The sequence below is a fragment of the Desmodus rotundus genome, chromosome 11 (genome assembly GCF_022682495.2).
Source record: "Desmodus rotundus isolate HL8 chromosome 11, HLdesRot8A.1, whole genome shotgun sequence".
Lineage (NCBI taxonomy): Eukaryota > Metazoa > Chordata > Mammalia > Chiroptera > Phyllostomidae > Desmodus > Desmodus rotundus.
The window spans coordinates 19,788,974-19,802,453 of NC_071397.1; the positions used below are offsets into that span (position 1 = coordinate 19,788,974).

At 39.9% G+C, this 13,480-nt stretch overlaps 1 protein-coding gene across 3 annotated transcripts in view; it reads right to left on the reverse strand.

Moving 5' to 3' along the window:
- Positions 1-13,480, reverse strand: part of HMGCLL1 (3-hydroxy-3-methylglutaryl-CoA lyase like 1) — a 173,897-nt gene that overhangs the window by 136,698 nt on the left and 23,719 nt on the right. The window contains exon 1 of one of the 3 annotated variants that reach the window (XM_053913683.2): positions 1,756-1,819. The exons of the other annotated variants lie outside the window; for them this stretch is intronic. The gene's annotated coding sequence lies outside the window, so the exon portion shown is untranslated. Of the gene's footprint in view, positions 1-1,755; positions 1,820-13,480 lie in introns of those variants that run through there. 3 annotated transcript variants of the gene reach the window in all.

Genomic DNA, 13,480 nt, shown 5'->3' on the forward strand with positions numbered 1-13,480 from the left:
GGTATCTAAGTTTGACATGACAGACCGCAGGACAAGGTAAGCTGTCAGAAGTCCAGTTACCCCTATTCCTCCTGAGCAAGCATTATGCACCCCACCCCTCATCTCCCAACCCCGGCAACATTCTTATGATTCCTTCACCTGGCTTCTTCCCACAACTTTGGCCAAGTTTCTTCCTTCTACATCCCCAGTAACTGTTGATGGAAAGAGCGAGAGTCTTCAACCCACACAGGACTCACCTTTGTACCTGTTGTTAAAACGGGTGGACACAAAGCTGACTCCCAGATTGCCAAGGAAGTTCCCCTGCCCTGAGGAGAGTTAGCATGACTAGGGTACCATACAGGCTTTGAGCCATTTTCCCAGAAACTAGACGGCATCCATTGTCCCAATTCCTCATCATTAACAGGCAATAAAGTAGAGGAGCATTTATTGCTCAACCGACTATAATATTTGGTCAACATGTTTGTTACTAATTCCGATGGACGTTCCTCAAATCCCTTTAACCCCCCTGAAAATCTCTCATTCTTCCTCTTTCAGAAATCATGTCTTCCTCAGCTTCATCTGCATCGACAAAACTCAAAACCTGTAAAAGGCTGAGATTTTATTCTCTATGCTAAGTAGCCCTGTGACAATTTCATGGATGCTGGCAGAAGAGATGTGACTCCAGAATCAGAGACAAAAGGATTTACTACTCACCTTCACAGCAGTAGCCAGAGCATCAACATTTTCTTGCACCTGTTCCCTGAACATTACAGGAGCTGTGCTTGGGGAACCTGAATACTTCATAACGGCCCGTAAGCACAACTGCCCTTTCCTCCAGAAGGGGGCACTATCTCTATCCTACAAGGCCGTTTGCTAGAAAAACACCTTGAAAACGTGTTTCCAAAGAAAGATAATCAGTGCCTTGCTAATAAGACATGCAGAAATATGAGAGATCGACGAAGACTTGTTTCTCAACACTATTATTACTCAATTAATATGCAATTATAGTCCTCAACCAAAAGTTATTCATTATCTAAGATTTAATTTAACATCTGCTCATGAAAAACATTTCTAACCTCCCCAGGCAGAATTAAGTACTTTAATTAATACGATACCTTAACACTTTGTAGAGAACTATTTTAAAATATATCTATAATTATTTATTTGCCTGCCTGTACCCTATTTTTCATTATGAACCTTAAGAATTCCCAGAATGGACACATACCATTACTGTCCATCATTGTGTCCATCACCAGAATGGACACATGTGGTCACTGTTTGTTAAATTAATGAATAAAAGAATGAAAAAATTCACATCTAAAATTTAGAAAAGTAATTTTGACCTTTCATTTAGCCATCACACGTTAGCCAGCATTATTATAGTTGTTAAATATATGGAAATAAACTAAACAAAAACCCTGCCCACACAAGCTTATGTTTCTTATACTTTGAATACACGAGAATTTATAAATGACTTGTAAGTTTCTAGGAGTTGAGTTTAAAAGCATTGTCTGCAGAAGTTAGCAGCATCCTCCTCAAACAGATCGATAGTCTCAATGTACTTTTATGGCATTAAAAGCCCAGTAAAAATAGAGTGTTATTGGATTCAGTACATCCTGTTTAATGGGGGCGTGCATGATACTGGTGAAAAACAAAAGATGTATTATGGAGAATGAGGGGTTCAAAAGGCCATGTTATATGGCTGATGTACGCTCACATTTGGAATCAGATTTCTAATGACTCACTTTCATAGAGAAAGGACAAAAGCAATACTACCTTGCATTTATATGTTGCTTTATTATTCCAAAGCACTTTTCTATCTCCATTTCATCTGTGAAGCTACCCTGTGTGGTAGACAGAACTGCAAGAGAGAGGAAATGGCTTTTTAAAGTTACCCAACGAAGTTCCCAGGCTCCTATTCTAGTTTCCTTCACAATGAGATTAAATACAGCACCAAATATTGAGCTTTGGTTGAAAAATAATAATGAACCATTCTTTCACGTAGAACATAAATGAACTGCTTTACTCTCATTTTTCAATCTTGCATAAAAATAAATGGAAGGTGCATTTGATGGGGATTTCTCTGAAATCTGTGTGTTTATCTAACACATGGTATTATATTATCTATTACATATAACACGTGCACATATGCATGTACATACACACATATAGTTGTGTAGGGGGTGCGATGGTTTGCTTCTATACATACAATAGACCCTTCCTGATGGTGACAGGTAGGAGTCCTTATTATTCAATCGACAAGAACTGCTTTTTTCCCTAGGAAAATAACACTATGCACAGTAGAAATTTCTGGACAGACTGTTACACGTTCCACTCCATTTCTTGAGGAGTAATTTTATATGTAAATAGTCTGTATGGATATTGAAATATCCTGTTTCATAGCCAGTATCCCCACGGAGAACAGCTATCAATAACCAAATCAAATGCTCCCACTACACAGATGAAGTCTGAATCAGGAAATTGTGTGATTTTCTTTGAAATTAAATTGGACTTTTTAAGGGGGCATTAGATGTCAACTTCTCCAAAAGAATCTAATTTTGTCATCTCCTCTGAAATATGCACACGGTACATTTTGTGGTAATGCTAAACTCTCCACATTCCGTATTTGTTATTTCTTAGATATTCATTTCTCTTCTCACCAAACACAGGCAGAAACACATACGGCACTATCACTAATGAAGTAGACAGCCACAGGAACCTTGGGTCTGGGAGCAACCTAAAGACAGTCCTCTCCCTGGGCGCCTTTCGGGATGCAGGGCTGCATCAACAGAGCTGATGTTTGAAACCTTTCTTTCAGAATATCCATGCCCCAAGGTTGGTCCACAGGCAAGCTCTGGCAATTTAAGAAGAATTTATTTACAACCAAGTAAAAAGAAAATTTTAATGTATTATTAAGTCATCTTAAGCTCTATGAATAATACATGTTAATTTACTAAATCAAAAGGCGAAGAAAGGCAACCACTCACTTTTCAACAATCTCTGGCCAGCCAGAAGGAAAAGTGAAACACGTGCAGTACTTTGTTCCCAACTGCATTCGGGAAAAGTTTTAACAGAGATTAAAACAAGCTCTAAAAATGTGAACAGGCCTCTATATGTATGTATGCAAATGGCGGTTCTTGGCGTTTGATGAAAAAATTAGTGCTGGATATCAGTGTAAATATACAGCATAATTAAATAATAATTCCTTCTGGAAATATGTAAATTTTATGAACACTTAGATAAATAAAGAAGAGTTACAAACAAGCATAAGAATATTATATTAGGGCATCTGCTGTAATAAATGAAATGGAATGGAATGATGACCTATATAAAATCTAAATTTATCAGAATAAAGAAGAGGCCCTTAACATCTGCACCACATAAATTCCATTTCTAAAAGTATCTGAACAACAAATGCATGCATATGTGTACATAACAGTCACCCATCAACTAATGCTTTCATACAAAAGTGCAACTGTATCATAAATAAAATAGTACATGAGGACTGAAAACAGACATGTTAAAACAGATTATACGAACAGTTTATCAAACATAGATGGTAATAATAGAAACAAAAGTGAGATGAAGCACAACTAAGCAGAATAGAAGAAATCAAGAATAGTAATTCTTAGTGCAAAAATCCAACAAACTATCCCGTAAAAGCATTAAAATAAATGTGAAAGAGTTCAAAAAAGAAAAATTTCTAGGCATTCATAGAGCATGAGATCCTGCATAAGTATTAATTAAAAAATCAAAAGAAAAAGGTTGACTTTAAATATTTTAAGTAGGGAAAGTTTGCCTCTCCTCAGTGTCTTCACTAATAACATTTTTGAAACCACTAAGATCGATTTGCCTTCTACAAATACAGAAGCAGTCAAATTGATGGAAAAATATATACTTACTTGGAAAAGCTAAATCTCCCAGGATAAAATGTGATCTGTCACTTAATATACCAAGTTTCATCAGGAAAATATTTTTTAGAATGAGTTTCCAAAAACAGTGATTTAAAAATAGAAAAATGCAACTATATTAAGCTTTTACAAAAGAAGCATGACCTTATAGCCACAAAGTTTAAGAAAACTGTTAGAATACATGATTTTGTCCGAGTTTCAGAGTACACACTCCCACGGTGCTATAGCCGTGCCATTGCTGAGGAAGCTCGCCTTCCTATTTTAGCTAAAAAGCCACGATTCATTGGTCTACATAGTTATTTAAATTTGGGTTGTTATTATTATGAACAAAAAGTAATTACATTGTTTACATGACTCATTAGTTATGCCATATTGGTTTATACAATGGCAAGTTGGGAAATCATATCAGAGATCTGAGCTTTCTGCTTTATAATATTTTTACGTACAATGAGACTACTCAGCCATCCACCGAATCCATTAAAACTTTAAATAAAACTTTTCAGGTCTTATTGAAGTCCCTCTGTCAAAACATTTCCTTATATAATGTTTTATGATTGGCAAAAATAAGTTGCAATGCCTGACTAAGCATTTGCGTGGTTACAGGCATACACCAAAAATTCTCAGAATAATAGAAAAACTAATTATGAATTTATCATATTTTATACCGCATGACATATAAACAGTTCTTGATATTTTTTTAGGGATGAAATGTTGTGTCCTAAAGACAGCAGAGTAAGAAGAGGTGTATAGAAACACTACGCTATGCTAGTCAAGTTAGGTGAAATCTATCCCTTTGGAAATCCCGATGTCTATTACTAGTGGACTATAGTGGGTGTTTTGGTGTGCTCTTCCATTACCCCTTTCAGGGGTGAGACATTCCCAGACTCTGGAGTTTTGGCAGCTGATAGTATTTCACTGAGCCCTTTTTCAGAATGGCCCTCAGCTAAAGAAAGCCACCGTACCCAATGTCCTGTCCCTGCCCTGCGGCCACTCAATGAGTGGTTGATGCAGGAACATAAAAGCCCAACCCCTTTGCTTCAAGGTAGTACAACTCTGAAAGGCCAGGCCTGCTCCAGGCAGCCCTGTGGTACTGACTGAGGCTTCTGTGTGACTATATCATAGTTCCAGCTCTCCTTCTGCCTAGCCCTACCTACCTTCCTCACCTCCCCGCAAGCATGAAATCAACAGCAGCAACTTCCCACATACAAATCTTTACCTGAAAATCTGTTTCCTGGGAACCAGACCTAAGTAAATTGGTACCAGAAGTGAGCTGAGAAAGAAGTCTCTAAAATAGGATTCCGAAGCAAGATTACTTGCTGGTAATTACTTGATTACTTGCTGGGTCTTTTGGAGTTAGTTCTCATTCTTAGAAAAATGTGAAATATTAATAGTCTCTGATAATCTGTAGCAATGTGATTGTTAAAGGATGCACTAGTTCTCAGTCAGGGTATTTTTCCCTGCAGGGGACATTTGGCCGTGTCTGGAGACATTTCTGGTTGTTACAATGAGCACTACTAGCCCCTCATGGGCAGAGATCAGGAATACTGCTACCTGACAGGTCCCCACAAAGAAATACCAACCCAACATGTCAACAGTGTTGAGGTTCAGGCCCCCTGATCTATACAATTGAAATAAACCTGCAATGTAGTTAATCAGTTAGTTGAGATGAGCTGCCTCAATCAAAATCTCCTTGCCTGGTTTACACAACAAAAACCAACTGCCTCAAGAAAAAGCCAGATTCATATAGGGAAGATCCTGTACTGCTTTGGTGACTGTACAGAGTAATTTGTTGATGTTTCCCCAGAGGAATCCGCAGCCACTCATTTGAGTGGATGTACACTACACAGGGCAAAGGGCACTACCAAACATTTCAGGCTCTTGGACACAAGGGGCAAGTTGACATTGATACTTGGAGACCCAAAGTGTTATTCTCCACCCCACTGTCAGAATGGTGAACGTGGAGAGGGGCACATAAATGGAGTCATGTGCCTCTCTTTCCCCGTGTTCATTTCCCAGTATCTGAATGTAATTGGCATAGACATACTTGGTAGTTGGAACAGCCTCTGTAGCACATTTTTTCCTTGACCTATGATATAAGAGCTATCATAGCAGAGAAGGGCAAGTGGAAGCTTCTGGAACTGTTTATTCCTTCTGTTCAGGCAAGACAGTCAAACAAGAAAGGGAGGGAGGGAGGGAGAGAGAGAAGGAAAAAAAGGGAAAGGAAAATTAAGAAAAGTAACCCAGGAGAAGTGGGATAAAGAGCAGAAATTATCATTCTTGAGTATCCAAAGCAGAGGTGTCCAACCTTTTGCCATCTCTGGGCCACAGTGGAAAAAGAGTACAAATACACAAACACTAAAGAAAACAAAACAAATCTCAAAATGTTTGAAGTCAATTTACAATTTTGTGTTGCGCCGTATTCATATACATCCTGGGCCACATGCAGCCTATAGGTCATGGGTTGGACACCCCTGGAAGGATGTAGAGGTGATGGCCTCATCACACACCTACCTTATTGTCAGTTTTACTGAAGTTTAACAACTAAGACTGTAAGATATTTAAAGTATAAGCTGTGATCATTTGATGCATCGTGAAAGGATTCTGCCATCCAGTTGTGCCAACACATTCATCACCTCACACATTTACCCTTTTCTTGGTAAGAATCTAATTAAGTTCTACCCCCTTAGCAAATTTCAATTATACAGTATGAGGTCTGACCAGAAAAAGTCCAGCCAAAGGAACAATGTAAGTTCCCTTTATATTACTAATATAAAGGGAAAGGTTTGCACGACATGGATGTAACCTGGCGGCCAAGGAGAGGGGACTGGAATACGCATGGATGAACAATGACAACTTCACTGTACTAGTCAGCGGGGATGGTAGACAACACTGAGTGAGCATGTGTACTGCGTGGCCATCTCATTCTAAATGACTGAATGAGTAGAGCAAGGAATCTGCAACAAATTTTGCATTAAGCTTGAACATTCTTCCTTGGAAACTATTCTGAGGATTCAGAAGGCCACAGCTATGGGCAACTGGTGGCTGGCAGCATCATCACGACAATGCATCTACTCATGAATCACATCTTGTGCAGGGTTTTTTGGCAAAACATCAAGTCGCCCAGGTGACTCAGTCCCACTACAGCCCAGATTTGGCACCCTGCAACTTCTGGCTTTTCCCAGATTAAAATCACGTTTGAAAGGGAAGAGATTTCAGACCATTGATAAGATTTAGGAAAATACAACAGGGCAGCTGATGGTGATTAGAACAGTGTGTGAGGTCCCAAGGTACTTACTTTGAAGGAGTCTGAGGTGTCATTGTCCTATGTACAATGTTTCTTGTATCTTGTATCTTCTTCAAGAAATGTCTCTCTTTTCATAGTGCATGGCTGGATACTTTCTGGACACACCTCATACAGTGTCACCAACTATAATCACCATGTTATATATTATACACTAGATCCTCGGACCTTATTTATCTTGTAAATCAAAGTGTGTACTCTTACCAAACTCCCTATTTCTTCCATCCTCTAGCCCCTGGCAACCACTTTTCTATTCCCTGAGAACCCTATTTTAATCAGCAAAACGAGGAAGATGTTAAAATTGTGAAGGTTGACAATGCACTACCACGACCTCAATTCCAACTGTAGTTTTTGTGCTTTTGTGTTAGTTGTGGCAACTTTGCAAAAACTCATCAACACTGCCTCAGGTGTGTGTGTGTGTGTCTATAGAGAGAGATCTCTCTCTACCTATGTGTGTGTGTGTTTGTGTATGTATGTATATATACACATATATACACACACACAGTATATATACACATATATATACACACACACATTTAGAAGCACACACACATATAAACACATATATACACAGACATATACACGGGGGGGGGACCCCCAAACATCTTATTTACGATATAAAAAATGTGTATTTATTATTAATTGTGTAAACTTCAGTCACCTTCAAAGTACTCTCCATTTGATGCAATACACCTACCGAAACACTTTTTTCACTGCTCAAAACGGTGTTTGAACTCATGGATTTTGATGCCTTTTACCACTTCTGCTTTTTTTTGTTTCACCTCTCCCACATCGGCAAACTGTTTCCCTTTGAGGACTTTTTTCATCCGGAAAACAAAAAAGTCACTTGGTTCAAGATAGGGTGAACAGGAAGGGTGGGGCTTGGGGGTCATACCATTTTTGGTCAAAAACTGCTGAACACTCAGCTCCATGTGGGCAGGTGCACTTGTAAATCACCCCATCATGAAATGGGCAAACACATTAAAAGCCTTCCAGAAAAATACACTGAAGCCAAATGCAGCCTCTCACCACAATGCCAGCTGGTACACCGACACAGATGGGTTCCTAGAACACTCACCTACTGGGGAACCTGTACTACTAGGGGCCCCCTGCAGAAAATAACTCCAGGGTTTTTTGGGGTCACACACACACACACACACACAGACTGATCAAGAGCACACATTCTTTTCTCTACCTTTTGGAAAATAGAATGTAAACAATTCTCATCTGTTTGGGACGGGCAAGATAAAATGTTTACAGAATTTTCACAGGGCCACATCAATTCTATCCTCTCTCATAATGTATTTCAAAGAATCTGAACTATCCATACAGCAGAATAGCACATTGATCCGCTACATGAAAGAACAGTTAAAGTTCTAACAGTATGAAAGGATACTCAATTTATGTGCTTTAGGAAATTATAGAATTAATGCAAAATAAAAATGATTGCTGAGTACCCAGAACAGAATTCAAAGTATCGAATAGCCTGATAAACACCACATTACACCTATCTCTGTGAGACACTGTATTGGCCAATAATGCCAGCATGGATACCACCGCCCTTCCATTTCCGACTCAGGGTGGACAACGGTGTTCAAACACAGCAGTCCTTCACAATGAGTCCACGTATGGTCTCTCCTAACCTGCACGTACAGCTATGTACTCCAGCATGTACTATCCAGGTAAATACTATCAGGCAGGTACCATTATCTAGACAGACACCACTATCTAGCTCCAGGGGTCCACTATGATCAATAACTGAACTGTTAAGCGAGATACAAATCTATTTGCCATCCCTGGTACAGTGAAGTACCACTGTACTTCCCACTATGTACCTTGTTTACTGCTCTACACAATGAAGACCACACAAGCTATAAAGAGTTGTGGCAAAACCAAGAATACTGCTATGTATACTAGCCATTAGACAAATAAGAGGTATAGGTGATCATTTTTTTATTCACTCATTTACTTAATTCTGATTGGACACCTATGTTAGAACATGGTCAAAGAAAGTCTATTTTGGTGTGGATTCAATTTGAGAAGAGTTACTTTGGTTAAAACATTCCTAAAACATAGCATCAAGCTGTTGTAGCAGCTTTGTTTCCATACAACTACTGAAGCAAACCGCAGTCTTTCAGAGACTAGTAAAAGAGATTATTAACTCCTAAAACAATGGCGTCATAAGCCATTCGGTGTGGTAGTATAAACCTCCGGAGACATAAACCTGGCTCTACCATGTACTGAAGCACAAACCTGAGAACATCATTTAATTACTCCTCCCCATTGTCCTCTTTTTGAAGTGGAAATTCCTCTCTCCTGTAAGTCAAATGTCATTTGGCCCATAGTTTCTTATAAAGATTACATGAGACTGACTATAAAGCATTTAGCACACTGCTTGGTGAAGAGTTAATACTTAATGTTTATTGTTTGCCTTTCTTAGAGGTAACCTGAACATGACAAGTTTTTTGCTAATACTTTGAAAGAAGTATAGCTTAAAATTATTGCATTTATCATTTAAAAATACACCTACTTGTTTAAAATGTGCAATGAAAGGAGTCATTGTTGATAGCAGAGCAGATTACCTTACACAGTTCTTGCCACAATCAAAATAATACATGGAAATTATTCAAGGTCTTTCAGTAAGGAGCTCAAAACACTTTGGAGACATTATCCCATTCTGAAGCCTGCCAACAATTTTATCCACCTCCAGTGCTGACACCACCAACTCCACCCATCCTGTTCCACTTGGCAATGTCAACCTCAGTTTGAACTTCTGAGAGGCAACAGAGGGGCACTCACTTCATCAGGAGGGTAAATAAGAGCTCATATTCAAAACTTGGCTGAATAATGCCATAAATGAACACAGGAGTCACAGCTATTTACTTGTGGGAAACGTTTTTAGGGAAAAATATGAATTTGAAAGGCAAATTAAACACATTAATAATTCTGATTGGTATCACATGCTCAGAGACAAGAGTATTCCAAAAGCCCCATATCCTCTTCCCAAGCTTTCACCCCAGGGAGTGTCCTGTCAGCTTCAAAGGGTAGTTTTGGGGCACAGATCTCGTGAAATACAGAGCTGGTAGACGACAGGTTAGACAGTCACCCCACACCATATAATTTAAGTAGACTCGTACCCTCGAGGAAAGGGACAAGAGGCATCACCAAACCTTAAAGCAACTCAGTTACTCATTTTGTCATCATTCTTGAAGTACACTGATTATTCTAATTACTGATACAGGTAATGGGATGAAAAAGCTTCTTGACCTCAAATCTATCAGAATTTTCAGAAACCACATCATTTGGGACATTAAAAATATAAGAGCAATGAAATATACTGAGAATAATTAAAGCACCAGAAGCTGGCTTATACAATTTTGAAAAGTGATGCCCACGCACAGGGCCCCTTTGAGGAATGAAGCCCGGGCAGGGGCCCTGCTTACCCTGGGATGAGTGGTTCCGTGGAAAACTGACTTCGTTCATTCCTCTACAGCCTGTCCTCCTGCAGGCTTCCCGTCTCAGCGAATGGCATGCTTTTTCTCTTGTATGGCTGCTACAGCCTGAAAGGCTGTGTCCCTACCAACCAAATCCATAGGTTAAAACCTGCTCCTCCATGTGACAGTATTAGGTAGGACTTAGGGAGGTGATTAGGTCATGAGTAGAGTCCTCCTGAACGGGTCCAGTGTTCTTAAAAAGGGACTCTAGGACTCACTCTCCACTTCCACCACGTGGGGACACAGTGCAAAGACAACAATCCATGAACTAGAAAGCAGGTTCTCACACGACTCTGAATCAGCCGGCACCCTGATTTGGACTTTCCAGCCTCCAGAAAAGTGAGACATGCTTTTCTGTGTTGCTAAGCCACCCCATCAATGGTGTTCTATTATAGCAGACCCAACAGACTAAAATAACTGCTCACGTCTACATATGGCCTCATCCTTGACTCTTTCCTTCTTCTTACACCCTGTATCAGGTCAACCGACAAACCATGTTCTATTTTATTGTTTAATTAAATTTATTGGGGTGACATTGGTTAATAAAATTATATAGGCTTCAAGTATAGAATTCTATGATATACACCTGTATATTGCATTGTATGCCCACCGCCCAAAATAAACTCTTCTTTTGTCACCATATACTTCATCCCCTTTACTCTTTACTACTCCCACTCGCTCTCCCTTTGGTAACCGCCATACTGTCGTCTGTGCCTGTGAGTTTTTGTTTATTTTCCTTGGAGAGGCTGTGGAGAAAGAGGAACCCTCGTGCACTGCTGGTGGGAACGCACACTGGTATAACCACTATGGAAAACAGTATGGAGGTTCCTCAAAAACTTAAGAATACAGTCACCATATAAGCCAACAACCTCTCTTCTGGGTATATACCCCCCAAATTGGAAAGCGTGTATTCACAAAGATATGCGCACCCCTCTGTGCATCGTAGCATTATTCACAGTGGCCCAGATAAGGACACAAGCAGTGTCCTTTGACAGATGACTGGGTGCAGAAGTTGTGGTGTGTAGACGGAATACTATTCCTCTGTAAGATGAAGTACTGCCGTTTGCAACAACATGAATGGACCTTGAGAATATCATGCCAAGAAAAATAAGTCAGAGAGCAAAAGTTAAGAACCATGTGATTTCATTCATATGTGGCATATAAAATGGTAAGCAACACAATTATTTTCAAAACAATGATTGCTCACCTCGATTACTGTGACAGCATTCCAAGTGGTCTCTCTGCTTCTACTTCTGCCACCTACCCTCCAGGGAATCAGCCTTACTGATAATTTTAAACACAAATCCAACTACGTAATTCATCTGGTTCAATGGTCTCCCACTTTCCTCAGAGAAAAACTGACATTTGAAGTTTTTACCTTGGTGTTTTTACCTTGGTGTTTGAAATCCTTCATGATACCGCACCTTATCACATTTCTGAGCTCCTCTCCACTCCTCCTCCTCTTCTCTTCCAGCCACACTGAAGTCCTTGCTGTCCAGTGACCACCTGGGCATTTTGCACTTCCCCCTACTGGGCTGTTCTTCCTCCATGTTTCTCTCTGACTCACTTCCTTTACATCTCTGTTCTCTAAAAAGCCTACATAATATTTAAAAATCAAGAACAACAACAAGACTACTCTCCCTTAATCTTTTTTTTAAAGATTTTATTTATTTATTTTTAGAGTGAGGGGGAGGGAGGGAGAAAGAGAGGGAGAGAAACATCAATGTGTGGTTGCCTCTCACATGTCCCCTTACTGGGGACCTGGCCTGCAACCCAGGCATGTGCCCTAGACTAGGGATCGAACCAGCAACCCTTTGGTTTGCAGGCCCACACTCAATCCACTGAGCTATGCCAGCCAGGTCTCTCCCTTAATCTTTTTCTTGATTCTAGCACTCATCACCACCTTGCATGTTACATGTGTGCCTGTTTATTGTCTACGGCCTGTCTCTCCCCAGTGGACAAAGAGCCCTTTGAGGGAATGGGCTGTTTTTAAGTTCACTCCTCTATTCCAGCCCTGAGAGCACAGCCTAGCACATAGGACATGCCCAGTAAATACTATGGAATAAATAAGTACACGATTCCTCCAGTCAGAGTTTACAGAAGTTAGTCAAATAATGGAAGATGCTCACACTCACATTATAGTTTTAAAAATTTACAAAACTCACTATATGTAATGTTTCCTGAAACTCTGAGGAAGACTATTAGATTCATATTTATACACAGATTGCCCAAGGAAAGCCTTCAAAAATCCCTGGAACGAGAGCTATATTGTGGTGAGGAAGTTTCAACAAAAGGAAGGCTGGCCGACCCCCTGGACAGAATGTGCTACGGTCTAAAGGAATGCACATGGTTCTATGACAACGATTCCCCTGGGCAGGACTGGGTAGAACACACATTTCCACTGGGACTACTGGCTACGATATATCAAGATACTACACCAAAAGTCTTGACCCTGCTAGTGCTCTGGAACTGGGGGATTCCCTAAACTGGGAAGGGAGGGGCTGTGATAATTGTCATCAGCATCAACTTTTCAAGGGCCCCTGCAATTCTGTCACAATTAATAAGTTAAGCTTTCTATTATGCATTCATTTGATGAGACCTTGCATGCAACAGTGAATGGAACAGACAAAACGCCCTGTCTTCACAGAGCTTACAAATAACAGGAAAAATGTACAATACACAGTGATAAGTATTATGAAGAAAAAGAAATCCAGAATGGAAGTAGAAGAGGGGCTTGGGGAAGAAGGGACACGCTGCAGTGTTACATAAGAAAGTGTGACTTGAGAAAAAACAGG